Source organism: Dermacentor silvarum, chromosome 6 (assembly GCF_013339745.2).
Source record: "Dermacentor silvarum isolate Dsil-2018 chromosome 6, BIME_Dsil_1.4, whole genome shotgun sequence".
Classification (NCBI taxonomy): Eukaryota; Metazoa; Arthropoda; class Arachnida; order Ixodida; family Ixodidae; genus Dermacentor; species Dermacentor silvarum.
In genome coordinates, this window is record NC_051159.1 from 57,722,476 (window position 1) to 57,736,290 (window position 13,815).

A 13,815-nucleotide genomic window follows, 5' to 3' on the forward strand; every position below is an offset into this window, starting at 1 on the left:
CGGCCCAACAACAAAGTGTCAAATATTTGTGGTGTTCGGACTACAATTAAAGGCAAGGTCGCGGTTTGGCCATTTTGCTCTACCTGCACCGTCAACTTGCCTGTAATTGCCAGCGGGACACCTCCGTACGTTTTTAGCCGTAAACTACAACTTTCTAGAGGTAAGTCAGACTAGAGCACTGCACTGGCCGATTTTTGCGGCCCGGGCCCGGCCCGGGCCCGTTTTTACATTGGGCGGCCTGCCCGAGCCCGATCAAATCTTTTATGGCGAGACCCGGGCCCGGCCCGGGCCCGGAAATAATCTACGTTACCCGCCAGGCCCGGCCCGCTACCCCTTTACCTTAAGCCCGAGCCCGGCCCGAGCCCGACTAGAAACCGGCCCGAACCCGGCCCGAGACCGAAAAATACATGTTTTTCAGAGTTGAGAAGCCCGAGAATAACTCGCAGAAAGCCCGAGCCCGGCCCGGGCCCGGGTCAAAAAGCACACGCCGTGCCCGAGCACGGCCCCAGCCCGTGAAAAAACTCCTCTACCCAGCCCGGCCCGGCCCACGGGCCGGGCCGGGCCGGGCCCGGGCTTTCGGGTAAGCCCGAGCCCGTGCAGTGCTCTAAGTCAGACCAATATTGCCGGTACATCTTTTCTGGCAGGATAGACACAGATGCTCCTGTGTCAACTTGCATTTTGACATTCCTACCTGCCACCTTAACTTTCACAATGTAGCTACCGTCATTACTCTGACATGAAAAAATATGGCTAAGCAAAATATCGTCCTCAACACTTATACCGTCCGAGTCACCGGAGATTTCTAAACCAGTGCTCTCTTCAGGCGTGTACCGAACGGGGCGTCGTTCTGCAGACCCTTGCGAGGTGTCCCACCTTTTTGCAGGCACGGCATCGATATTTGCGAAAGGGGCAGGTTGCGGCGGCATGCGCCGATCCGCAACGGAAACACTCCGTTGATCCGGCTTGCCGCTCCGTGTTCTTGCTCGCTGCCCTTCTCCATGCGGTGGCCACTGGTTTTCTTTGTTGGGGTTGCTGGACCAGGTTCACCTCGCCGAGGTCTTTAGGGTGAATCTTCCTTGTTTCTGTGCGAGCGAGTTCACCACTTTTGGCAAGGTCATAAGCAGCTTGGAACGTCAGGGTACTCTTCTTGAGAAGCTCGGCTTGTGTTGCTTCGTTTCTCAGTCCGGCCACGAACCGATCCCAAAAAGCGTCATCCAGGAATTGGCCAAACTCACAGGATGCAGCCAACCTTTTTAGTTCCAATGCAAACATAGCAACTGGTTCGTTTTCTTGCTCCGACCGACGGTTGAACCGGAATATTTCTGCTATCACCAAGGGCTTCGGTGAATAGTGCCCTTTTAGAGCCCTGACCAGTTAGTCGTAAGTTTTGGCTTCGGGCTTCACTGGGGCCAACAAATTCTTCAACGTGCAGTAGGCCTGTTTTCCAATGGCAGTCACAAAAGCGGATACCTTCAAGTCATCGCTGACCTGGGTGGCCCGGATGTAGTGTTCAAAGCGTTCCACGTAAAATTCGAAGTCTTCGTCTCCCACCTCCGTGAACGACTCGAAGCGGCCAAAGGAAGCCATGCTGTGGTAGTCCGCCTAGACGCCTGCTGTTCCCAAACAGCTAGATCCGCAACGAGCACTTCAGCCGTGGCTATCGTCCGCTATTCGTATCCCACCCTCGTCGCCACTGTTGTGTCTTCAAGTACGCATTAGCCTACTTGCCAGAACACATGTTTATTGCCACTTGCAATACAACCGAAAAGAACACAAGGCACTTACGTGGCCGTCTTATATAGCTATACAGAGCTACTAATCAGTGACATCACAGACACACACACACGCAGGCACGTGCGTTCTATCTCAGATACAACAATTCTAGACTACAGTGACGTCAGAGCACCACTACGCGTTCTATCTAAGGGGTGATGACACAACAGGCACAGGTTCGCCTAATAAAGAATTAGTTTCTTCATACACAGTTTTACGACTGTTTACTTCAGCGACACTACTACGTGACAATATATATATATATATATATATATATATATATATATTCATAGTCGGCATGTTTATTGCTTATTTGTTTCTGCACTTTTTTTTCCTTAAAGTGGACTTGGTAACTTTATGGAATACATATTCTGTGTTGAAGTAACCTACGTCGTGTTGAGATGTCACATCCTCTCCACTTTAAGTATATTTTCACTGTCACTATCTTTTGTAATTACAATAAATACTGTAAAACAATATTTAGGCTTAATTAGCTAAATACGAGCGAATAGAAAAGCCCATGCCTTAGTCGACCAGTAGATGCTTAAAGCATTTAACAACGCTTTTAAGACATCCTCAAAACGTCCAGCAGAACGTTCTGTAGCCGTTTTCAAAACATTCCCAAGATGTCTTGCAAGACGTCTTCTAGCCGTCTTTGAGACGTCTACAAGACGTCTTGTAAAACGTCTGATATCCTATATTTGGCGGTGCATTAGACGATCTTAGACACGGCTACAAGACGTTTTAAGACGTCCGACAAAATCTTGGTAAGAGGTCTTGAAGAAGTACTTAATATCTTGACAAAACATCTTCAAGACGTCTTGTAAATGTTTAAAATAGTTTTCAAGACGTGTTGCTTATCTTGTCAAGACGTCTTGAAGACGGCTTCTAGACCAATGTGTGCTCAGTGGGTATGGCTCTAGGTTATCCTGCAGACATGGCGGCTTCCCTGCACCACAGTACACACTGACAACAAATGGCCGTGATGCCTCCACATTTTTTATGCGGCACAAAATGGACCAAAAGGCAAGCTGGCTACTTTTGTAAAGAGGGACTCCGTCAATGTTGCCTTGTAGCTTCATTTCTCTTGGAACTACTTGCCCTGGCTGCAACACTTGACGAATTCTTTCTGCAAGGCCAAAGTGCACAAATGAGCCACTTTGCTCCACCTGAGCTTTTCGCTGTTTTAAAAACTGTCCTAGCATCTTTTGGAAGGTCAGAGATGCCTCTTCGCCGGCAGTAATCGAGGACATCGTTAATGCATGCATGCGCCATGTTATGTTTGGAAGCAATTACAGCAAGCTCTTCACTTGCAGACAGTTGTTCGGAAAGTATATGAGAGAGCATTGGACTACAAGTGAAGGCTATTCCCTCACCTGGCCCAGTGAAGCTGTCTGAAGCGAGAAAGTCATCAGACTCCTCACTTGAATCGCTACCTTGGTGACCTCCTTTGTCACTTGAGCTGCTATCAGAGTCGCTGTGCTCACATGAGGACGTACACGCACTATCTGATTGGCATTCTACAAAAGGAGCTTCTTGTATGCAGACGTCCACTCGTTCAACCGTTTCAACCTTCACCCTTCTCGACCACTCGTTCAACCGTTTGAACGGAGGTTCACCTCCGTCATCCGTGGAAATTGAATTTCGCGATTGTCTGCTGGTTCCCGGCTTCGGAGGCGAAAGTAGCTCTACGCGAGAACTGTCTCCAGAGGTGAAGCTTGCAGCTTCGTCGTTGGACAAGGAAGGCCAACAAGCTGCGCGAGTCCTAGCTCATTCATTACCTTGTTGTATTCCTTTCTTACGACTCAGCATTTCCTCCACTTGGAGGGCATGATGAGCGAAAGGGATGAGTCAGATGTCGAAACCGCAGCGCTGTAGCCCGTTCCGAAAAACCCAAGACGACGATGAGGCGAAAGCGTGGGCAGCATCAGCACAGTGGGGCAGTCAGTCACAGCAAGAAGCAGCCGACCTGCCAACGCATGAGCCGAACCGAATCAAACCATGGAGGGAGAAAAATTTCTTCCTCCATGAAGGAAGTTTTTATTGCAATAGCAACTATATGGACACTTCAAGCAGATTTCTGCCGTCGTCGTCGCCATCGGCGTGAGGTTCCGTATAAAGTCCAAGGGCGATAAAATATTGCAACCGGGCGCAAGAGGAACTGGCGACGCAATCTCCCACGCGAAAAGAGCAAAGCGGGAAGGAAGTGCGGGAGGGAAGGGGGGGGGGGACGCGACTTCTACTCTGCTAACAAATGCGTTCATGTACTTCTTTGCGCTTGGTTCATTATTATGTGTGCGCCGGTACGGGCTGCCGGTCTTGTCGCGCGCACCGTACCTTGCAAGCGACCTCCAAACGGCTCTGACCTTTGTATGCGCTGTGCATTCGGCCGCTCAGTTTTCCGTTGAAGTGATAAACCACACAAACCTTCACTCGCTCGCTGCGGCAGCTGCGCTTGCTGCCAGCGTTTTGACAGTGGTTGTCTGCAGTCATCGAGTGTGATCTATTCATGTGTGCTTATGCGCGCTGACACCACGCTTGTTAATTCAGTTAGTAAGAGAATGTGTCCAACTTTATGCAGCCGATAAAGCTACTATCCCTACTCCGCATAGATCTCTGCTAATTCGTTATCGCCATTGACGCTTCGCCTTTCGGGCGAAACTGCGACATTTTTTTCCTTTCTCTATCAATCGAACGTATTTTTTAAAGGCCCGTTCGATTCGCCTGCACCAATGTGAACCAGTTCGCGCACCGATCCACGAAAAGTTAAGAAATTATGCAGCTCGATTTCTGCGGCACGGGCACAGCGCGGCACGCGAAACGAATGCCGAGGTGCAGACCCGGTGCAGGTGTGTGTTTTGTTCGACCAATTTGCACGGCGTGCGTTAAATAGGTCTTGAGCTGCTGGTGTAATCGGCTTCAGAGACGTTATTATACCCGCGCTTGCCTAGACACGCAGATACCCGTAAGCTATGTTTTTAATGGCGCTTGTGCACGTGTGCTGTGTTGTCTGCTGCGCTGCTGCTTCGCACCTGTACCACAGTGTATTAGAATATAATGTATGTGCATTCTAGGGCACTGTACCTACACGACTGCAACAAGTCGGCACCGACAGTAGAAAGGGTGCAGCAAAATCGCGAACCAGCCCTGCAGCTTTCCTGTACGTTTTGAAATGAACGGCGGGTTTCTCATAGGGTGTTCAAAGGCGCCATTGCTGCACCGCTGAAACGAATGAGCTGTTAATACAGGTGAATCGAACGTGTCAAAGGTACGTTCGATTCACCTACACCGAAGCGAAGGAGCCGCTAGTACACTCTGCAGCCACGGAAAGCTGGATTGTGGATCGGGTTAATACAAACATTAATATACATTTTTTTTCGTTTTTGTCATTCAATGATTCTGGTGCAACCCGCGCGACTTGAACGCGCTTCCCTCTATGCTTGTTTTTATTGCGTATCATGCGCCTTAATTAATGAAATAATAATGTACTTTTGCGCTGGCGATTCGAGAGGTGGCGCAAAAAAAGAGCGTCGGTTCCTCGAATTCCTCTCTGTCCTTGCGATCCGGAATTTGCGCCATCGCCATCGACGACAGCCTTGCCATGCCTTGCCTTGTGCGCAACGTGGTAACCGAGGAAACCGAAGTCAACGTGTGCGTGAGTATGAATTTTTTTCCATACGAGAGTTTTCTTGTCGTGATTGTACCTTGTGTGCATTCTCATCTACGGGTCAACGTCGTGTGCGAGTATTTGTGTAGTTAATGGCGCGTGCCAAATATGCAGCGAGCGCACGTGTGGCTAGGCCGATCGGTCGCGTACTACGTGCGCTCGAGATGAGTTCAGTCATGCGCGCATGTTATATACTCCGGAATGGCATTGACTGGACCGCTTTTTTGATTCACAGAAAGACGCTGGGCGTAGATAAATTTTATACACGACCTGCGCGATATAGCTACACTATAGATCTTGAATGAGGTCTGTCGGGGATCTATACGCGTGCTACCCGGCCACAGCCATTTCATATACTGCATCGTTTAGGGCAGCGGAGTCTACACGCAACCGTGCCGGCGAGGAAATACATTAGCCGTTTTCCCGAGAAATTCCGACGTCACTGCTGCGGTGGTGCCAAACAAAGCCATGTAGGTTCTATGCGAACATTAAAGCACGTGAAAAATAATCTAAGAGACTTCTTTAGTGCTCGGCGTGGCCTAATGGATCCCTGTTCGTCCCGTACGAGTGGTGCGTGTTAGTGCCACAATATGAGATCAGCATGTAACACTTCGCTTCAGCCACGTGTTGTTCACAACTTAGCGTAAACGTTCACCGCCTTCCGCTAGCTTTGCTCTTCTTGGGAGACGAGCTTAATTGTACCGCGTGCAAAAGGATACGTGTTCTAATGAAACCGGTGATTTCGCATGCTTGCACAGAAAGCTCCAGCCTTATGCAGTGGATCGACCACATGAATCAAACGGCGCATGTAAATAGCGGAGCGCTTGTGGCACACAATGGATCTTTAGCAAAACCTCTAAAACAGATTCAGTGCATACAAAAGAACATCTCAATTGCAGCGTGTCCCGTACTCTACGCGGAGACTAGGCGCAGAATGGCTGCTTATATGTGCGGCGATTCTGATGTCATGCCAGCTTCCTTAGGCGGAAATTATGAGATAATGTGCAGCAGTCAACACGCTTCTCGGCAAGTCATGAGGTGGTTTACGTCAGTAGTAATAGTTCTGCACCTAACTTTTGCACCAATTGCTTATTCGTGACAGTCGCGTTTCCACACTGACGATTTTTGTTCTTCCTGAGACCGACATTTCATTACATATACGAAATTCATGGGTGTTAAGTTTCGTTAAGCAGCTGGTCAGGGAGGTTTGCCGCATGTTGCCTGCTCCTGGAGCATGTGGAAAACCTCCCTGACCAGCTGCTTTCTGCAGCTGCCAGCAGGCAGCGACACAAGTTTATGCTAGTGCTCTCGTTGCAGCAAGTCACATCCCCACAAGTGAAGGCAGATTTTCACTTTTTTTTTCTAAAAACACCAGGCAATTAACTGTGGTAAGTGACATACTCAACGAAGGCGACCCCAAAATGTGATCGTTCTGCAAAATTTGAGCAAGAACAGTGCAGTGATGAGTGCAAAACCTTTTTTCGAACAGGCGCAGCGAAATCATTCAGCACTCTGTATAAGTTTGACGTACATATCACGTCTAACCTTATGCTCGGCTGTCTTGAACGACTGTTGAACTTGTACCTTGAACTCGTATATACCACGTAAATCAAAAGAGTATTATTGTCATCTCTTCCAAACAGCTCTAGTTCAAGATTATGAGTTTATGAGGGCAGTAACTGCAATGTATTGCTGCAGCCCTTTCACTGTCTCATGCCTGTATTAAGGGCTCATATGCTAAATGCACCAATTACTGTACCACGCTTTCCTTTTGTTTTGACCTAATATTGTGTTGCATTAATACGTTCTTTTTTGTCGTATTATTGCAACAGCTAACATTGGATAAGTAGGAATGACATTGTGATGTAACTAATCCTTGTACCTGTGACCACTACCCTCTGTATAAAAAAAAAAAAACCTGATGGTATAGTGTCCCAGCTGTTATGTAACAAGCTTTAAAAATACACAGATAATTTTACACAAATAAAAACAAATGCATGTTATTCAGAGTCCAGTTGAGAAATGGCCAGTAATTTATTAGCCCTTGGCACCTAATTAGTTATAGCTAACACTTATAATTTAGTCATCTATCTGTTCGGGTGTTGATCAGGAAGTTGTATGATATATTAGAGTGACATGCTTCTAGCAAGGTCCACATCGCGTTTTTTTTCTCGTGGAGAGAAGCCTGCAAGTATGAAAACTGCCATGCGTCAACGCACCCGTGTGCGAAAGGTTGCTGTGCCATCCAAGAGTCTAAGCGGGGAAAGTTAACTGTTCTTCTTTCAGGGGTTTCACGTGCCAAAACCAGTTCCGATTATGAGGCACGCGGGAAAGTAAACTGCACGTCACAGGCTAACCACTCGGAGCAGTGCATTTCTTTTATGTTGGTATTTCATAATATTGGGGAGCTGTTGGTGCATTGTGTAAAGAATATTTATGATATTATCAATGACAGGGCTAGCTTGCTTACCAACTAAGACAGTTTCAGGGCCCTGTAACTCCATGCAGATCTTTTTCAAATTTCATGGGGTGGGGGGTTCATTGCTGAAAAAAATTAATACACAATGTGTTCCTCGCTGGAAACAGTTTGTTTTGATGTCTGTTATGATGCTCATCTCCCAAATTAACATCTTGACAATTAGAACAAATAAAACGTTCGCTCATTGCTTTGCTACTTGCATGACGTGACCATGAATACTAGCGCTTTTTCAACCAAACTCCAACGAACATGCACTTTGTTTTGTTTGTGTAGACTGAACAGTAATTTACTGATGCGGAAGTACTTTTCTCTTTACTGTCCCTTTAAGACCACGGTAGTGAGGACCAATACAGTTCGTTTGCCCCCCCCCCCCCCCTCTTTTTTTTCCTTCAATTTAAAGTTTGTGTATGATGCACTCTGTATAGCTGTTGAAAATGTGGCAATTACTGTTGACAAGCACCATTATTGAAAATACAGTAAAGTAATCAAGGCTTCGCTGTTTATTATTATGCATAACTTTTCTCCGCCAAGCTTACAATGCCTACATCTGTAAAATTAGCAATGGCTTGAATATTAACAGCACTCTTGTCATTTTATGGCTGATATCTTGCAGGTGTAAACCTGCCTTAGAAGGTTGCATAGTTTGTTGAACATCTAACATTAAAAACTGTGCACCAAGAGGCTTGAACCTTTTGGCCAGATTGAATGTTGCCATCCCAAGTTATACCAAATGCAATCTGCATTTTTGCGTTGACAGGGGCTTGTAATAATGAATGATTCGTTGTTAATTGAGATTTGCAGGTGCTTGACTGTCTCTGACATGTCATAACACTGACTGTTGGTGGCGGTGGGCGCAACTGAAAACTTGCAAACAATATAAAAACAATGACAAACTAACTGTTTAGTGTCATTCTACAGTTCCTGAGTTATGTTACCTTGTACCACTGATACTTTGACGTCATCAAAGCTGTGCCAGCTTGTTCGCAATGTCTGCGCAGTTTGCTGTGGGCATTCACAGAGGTCACAAATATCTTATTCATGACATTTGTCTGTTGAATGTAGCCTGCATAGCTTAACAGGTTGCTTGTTGTTTTAGTGTCTATTATAATCTGTTTTGAATATTTTTACTTTCTTCAAAGGCATTTATGACAAGGCAAAGAGGAGGGCCAAGAAGGCGGAATGTGAGTCGGCCGTGGACACCACGGAGCTGTCGGGTAATTGCTTGTGTTTTTTGTTTTTTTATGCTCATGCTTATGTCAAAGGGGAAGGCAAACTCGGAGCAGCGCTACATTTACAGAGCAGTCGCTATGCCAACTGGGCTGACCAGGAAGCTAGAGGTGACAGCATCAGGCTAAAGTGGCAAGTCGAAGTGCGTGCAACAAAGCTTACCAGGATACCGTACAGTCATTTCAACATTAATATAGCCTTGTGTTGACATGTGCTTGCCTCCTGTGTAGCTCTCTATCTGTCCCCAAAAATGGTGGACTATGGATGAGTATATTGGACCAAAATGTTCTTTCTTTTACTGGAAAACTTTTTTTAAGTAGCTGCATTCTTTTTCTTTTTTAAAAAACCTCCATGCTACTTAAACAGCCTACTTTTTCTTTTATGACTATACCTTTGCTTTGAAAGTTTCTGAATTGTTGATTTAGTATATAGTGGCTTAAAAATAAGTGTATATGCGTAAACGTTCTATTTAGGCATTGAAGCTGGCCATGGTGAAGAGGGGCATCCTGCTTCACCTCGACTGGAGCTACCTGCACCCCGTAAGCTTTCCATAAAATAAGCATTCAGTGTTTTTAACTGACCAGCTCTGCTCTTTTATTAGGATTCTCGAAACTAATGCGGTCACCATTAGGGTCGAACACGTGTGCGATGGCCAGCCAAGTTTGAATTCATTTTAGGATTGGTATAACAAAAGTTGATCCCATAGAAATCTATAGGCTTCAGCAGGAACCTTTGAATGGAATGGAGTATGCTGGAGTCAGCTTAGGAAGTAGGCTGTAGTAGTACTTTTATTTTGCATGTGGCTGGAAAGCTTGTCAATGCGTTGCTGTACAGGGTCGCTATAACGTAAAATGATTCCAAAGTGTTTTGATTCCAATTTCTGCAATCAGCCTCCATGATTGGTGAAAACTTTTTCGAGCCACTCCCAACTTCGCCTGTCTGTCACGCGGCGTCACGAAAACCGCTATAGCTCCCTATCTGATATAACGTGTACACGCTGATTACGCATGATAAAACCCCACAAAAGAAAAATAATCATCCCTGATTCGACGCACTTTCACCATTAGCCCTCTGCTATTGGTCGAATGTTTTCTGGCTACGCCCACTTCGGCTGTCTGTCATGCGACTTCCCAAAACCGCGAAAACTCACCACGTCAAAGTGACGTGTACGCGAAAAAACTGCATTAATATGCCGAACAAAACTGAAAAATTTTCTTAATATCCACAGACTGCCCCGTTCCGAAAGGAATAGAAGATGGCTGCCCGCCGATCGCTCACGGCCCTCGCTACTCGCACCTGCCGGTGAGCACGTATTTATTAATTTGCGCATGATATACGTTTTTGCGTGGCAGTAAAACGTTATCGAGCCCTTTCGGCATGCATACGACATCGCTCTGCCAACTCTTCCTTGCTGAGGATCTTTTTTAGTGGTATTTTTATCCTTACGTTGCATGCCGCCGCGATTTTCGACCAGACACCGCAAGCTAAGTAAGGCGAAGCGGACAAATCGGAGAAGCCGGCACCACCCTCTTCATGCTGTTATCTATTTTCACTGTGCTGGCTCGGCCCCATCGAAACCCTCTCCACTAGAGCGTGCTCCTCGCCTCTTGTCAGCCAATTAGATAAGAAAAGCCGCTGAGTGTAGACAATGTTATTGGTTTTGAAAGCGAACAAAGGTGACCTCTTATAAACGAGGAGAGTGTTTGATTGGGTTGTTCAGACAACGCTGCGGTTCACCGCCCGATGCTTGCGTCGCTGGTTACGTAAATTTGACGTCAGGAGTTTGGAATCAAAACAGTTTGGAATCATTTTACGTTATAGCGCCCCAGATCAATATGCACAAGTCAGCATTTGTTTTGGCGTATCTGAGCAATGAATTTCTAAAAGCAGATGGCACTGAAAAATAAACCGAGACCTTCTTGCTATTTATGCATTAAAGCAGCACTGAACCACCCCTTGATCTTGGCAAGCAAACACATTCTACATGTAGCGGGAGGAGCTAAGAAGCAGTCTGTGAAGATACCTTTCCAGAGGGCTGCTCCTCACCATTTTTTTAAATTCTTGCTAGCTTCCAATAGGCATTATATGGTCAATTATTTTTACAAATTCAGTAGATTCAGTAGAGAGAATTAGTAAGTTCTAAACACCTAAACGAATTAGAATTCTTGACACCTAAACGTATGACAGAAATGTTATCTGTATCATTCTGCAAAAAAAAGCTCTAGGCTTTCAAATTGCTACATTATTTGAAATGTCTCTCTCGCATCATTTAGTTTATGAAGAGAACATCTTCAATGGCTATCATAAGTGCCACAGGTATGGTGCAAAGTTTCTGCAGGCGGATTTTTTTCCAATCTTGAGACTCTTAATCAAAAATTATGGCGCGAATATGTGCAAGGTATGTCTCACAAGTTCTTGCCATATGTTTTAAAGAAATAATTTCGCTAACTTTCAAATATATCGTGGTCACCTTACGAAGTACTGTACTTTCCGGTGTATAAGATGCGTTTATTTTTCTGAATTTTTCGTCGGGGCGTCTTATAGAACGGTGCGACTTATGTGCCTTTTTCTTTGTTTTTTTTTCCGGGAAAACTGCCGTCAAAAACGAATTCGATGTTATGGCCTTGCTAAGCGCACTGGTTGACGTAATTGCTGCGTGTTCTGAGCGCGCTATCGAGGTGGCGGGTTCTTCTCGTGATCGAGTTCCTGAGCGCTGTGCGATGAGAGGGACGGAGCAGCAGCGCAAGCGGCTGGCAGGTCGACCGCGAGTCGACCGACCCCGAATTCGTCGCATCTGCAGATCGCGGTCAAGATACAGCGCGCGCCGCTCTGCAAACTACGCAGTTGCCACCAGCGTACAAAGCGCCACCCCCCTCCCTCCCTTCCGTGCTGCGTTCCCGCTTTTCTCCCTTGTGCGCGATTCGGCTCCCCGTCGGACGGCTTCACTCGCACATACAGAGTATGGCACGCGGGGACGATGTTATCGCCCTCGGACTTTATACGGAACATCGCGGCAACTACGACGGCAGAAATGCGCCTGGAGCGGAAATATATGGTACCCTTACTACAGTGAACCAGAAGCACCCTTACGCTTGCGCGTGACCCACGTTCACGGAAACAAACGTCCGAATTTTTTTAATCGCTTACCGAACGAAGAGGTGCGTCTTATACACCGGTGCGACTTATTTACGTTTTTTTTTCTAGAAAAGCTGCCGGTTTGAGGGGTTGAGTCTTATACAAAGGTGCGACTTATAGACCGGAAAATACGGTACTTCCCATCAGACACAATACAATGGTTCCACCTCTCCTTCTATTGCTGGAAGCACCCTTGAAAGTCTTTAAATACCTATGAATTTTTGTCACCGAGACCTGTACAAATCCTGATCCTTTACATTTACTAGAGTGCTCAGAAACAACCAAATATGCCATAAATGTACCCCTTCTGCTGTGAAGTAAATATTTTTGTGTTTCAGCGGTGCTGCTGCGGGTGCAGCTGGAGGTGTGGCAGCACAACAGGGACGTCATGCATGAGCTGCACCAGCTGAGGCATGAAGCACGGGTCGTGTCTGAGACGCAGGATGAAACAGCCTCTCGACAAGACCCGTGCAGTGTCTCAGCCTGCGTTGTCGACGGTGCCTCCAGTTCTTCCTCGGCTACCTGCCGACAATACTGAAGAATTAGAGGCAGCCGTGCGGGATGAGGCTGTAGCTGCCACCTTGGTTTGTACTGCCCTTTTATTTTTAATTATAATGCTATGTAACAAGTGGAAGTTCTCTGCTGTTTCCTGAAACATGATGTGGGTTCTATGTGAAGGAACTTTGCCTCGCACACACTAAAGAGTTCGTGGAAATAATTTGTTCCCTGCTGTATAGTTTCTAATGAAATATTGACGCGAAATAAGTTGGAGCGTGGTGACACTGACCCTTGAGGCGAGAACGACGAAGTTCGTGGTTGCGCGCGCGCTCTCCGAGGTCCAGCCATTATTAAAGGCTGACGTGTTTTTTGCCTATCTGTTGCTGGTCAACCATTCTAGCTGTACTGCTACCATTGAACTGCACGTTAGTTTCTTTAACATGCATATAAATCTAAGCGTACACTAGTGTTCTTGCAATGATGCCTCATGGAAATGTGACCATGACTGCCAGAATCAAATCTTTGTCCTCGAGCTCAGCACCGCAACGCCAAAGGCACTGAGCTACCATAGTTGCTTGCTGAATCAGTGATTTCCAACAGCTCTCCGTAGAGATACATTCATGAAGCAGGAGTAAGTCGTTAAGTTAATAAAAATCTATTGCTGATATAAAATGCAAACTGTGGCAGCTTTCTATAGAAGGACGCAATGCAGAGCACTTGTGAATAAATTGTTTTTGTTGGACAAGTTAGCACATCGTGAATGATAAATGGCAGTGCAATGATGTTATGTATAAACTGTATTTACCTCATTTTAATCTACGGTTCTGTTTTCTAAATAATAGAGTTTGAAATTGCATTGCAATTGGATATGTAATGAAAACCACATTTGCAGCAAGTCTAGTGTACCTGTTGTCCAATTGCCTCATTGCACTAACATTTTTTTTCTTGTGCTACAAGCCCATGAAACAAAATTCTAAACTATCCAGTTTCATGCAATGGTTCAAAGCATTTTCTAGAGCACTAACAATTACTTTAA

General features: G+C 46.0%; 1 long non-coding RNA gene and 1 pseudogene across 3 annotated transcripts; one reads left to right on the forward strand and one right to left on the reverse strand.

The window, feature by feature from the left end:
• Positions 1-819: 819 nt before the first annotated feature.
• Positions 820-1,587, reverse strand: LOC125946301 (uncharacterized; annotated as a pseudogene).
• A 3,803-nt stretch (positions 1,588-5,390) lies between these two features.
• On the forward strand, positions 5,391-12,710 carry LOC125946243 (uncharacterized). Of its 3 annotated transcripts, none has more exons than XR_007467487.1 (3): positions 5,391-5,428; positions 9,059-9,133; positions 12,620-12,710. It is a non-coding gene; the product is annotated as an uncharacterized LOC125946243 (long non-coding RNA). The 3 variants fall into 3 exon arrangements; XR_007467488.1 differs by having other exon boundaries at positions 5,413-5,432; XR_007467486.1 differs by lacking the exon at positions 5,391-5,428 and adding an exon at positions 6,776-6,828.
• Positions 12,711-13,815: the final 1,105 nt, after the last annotated feature.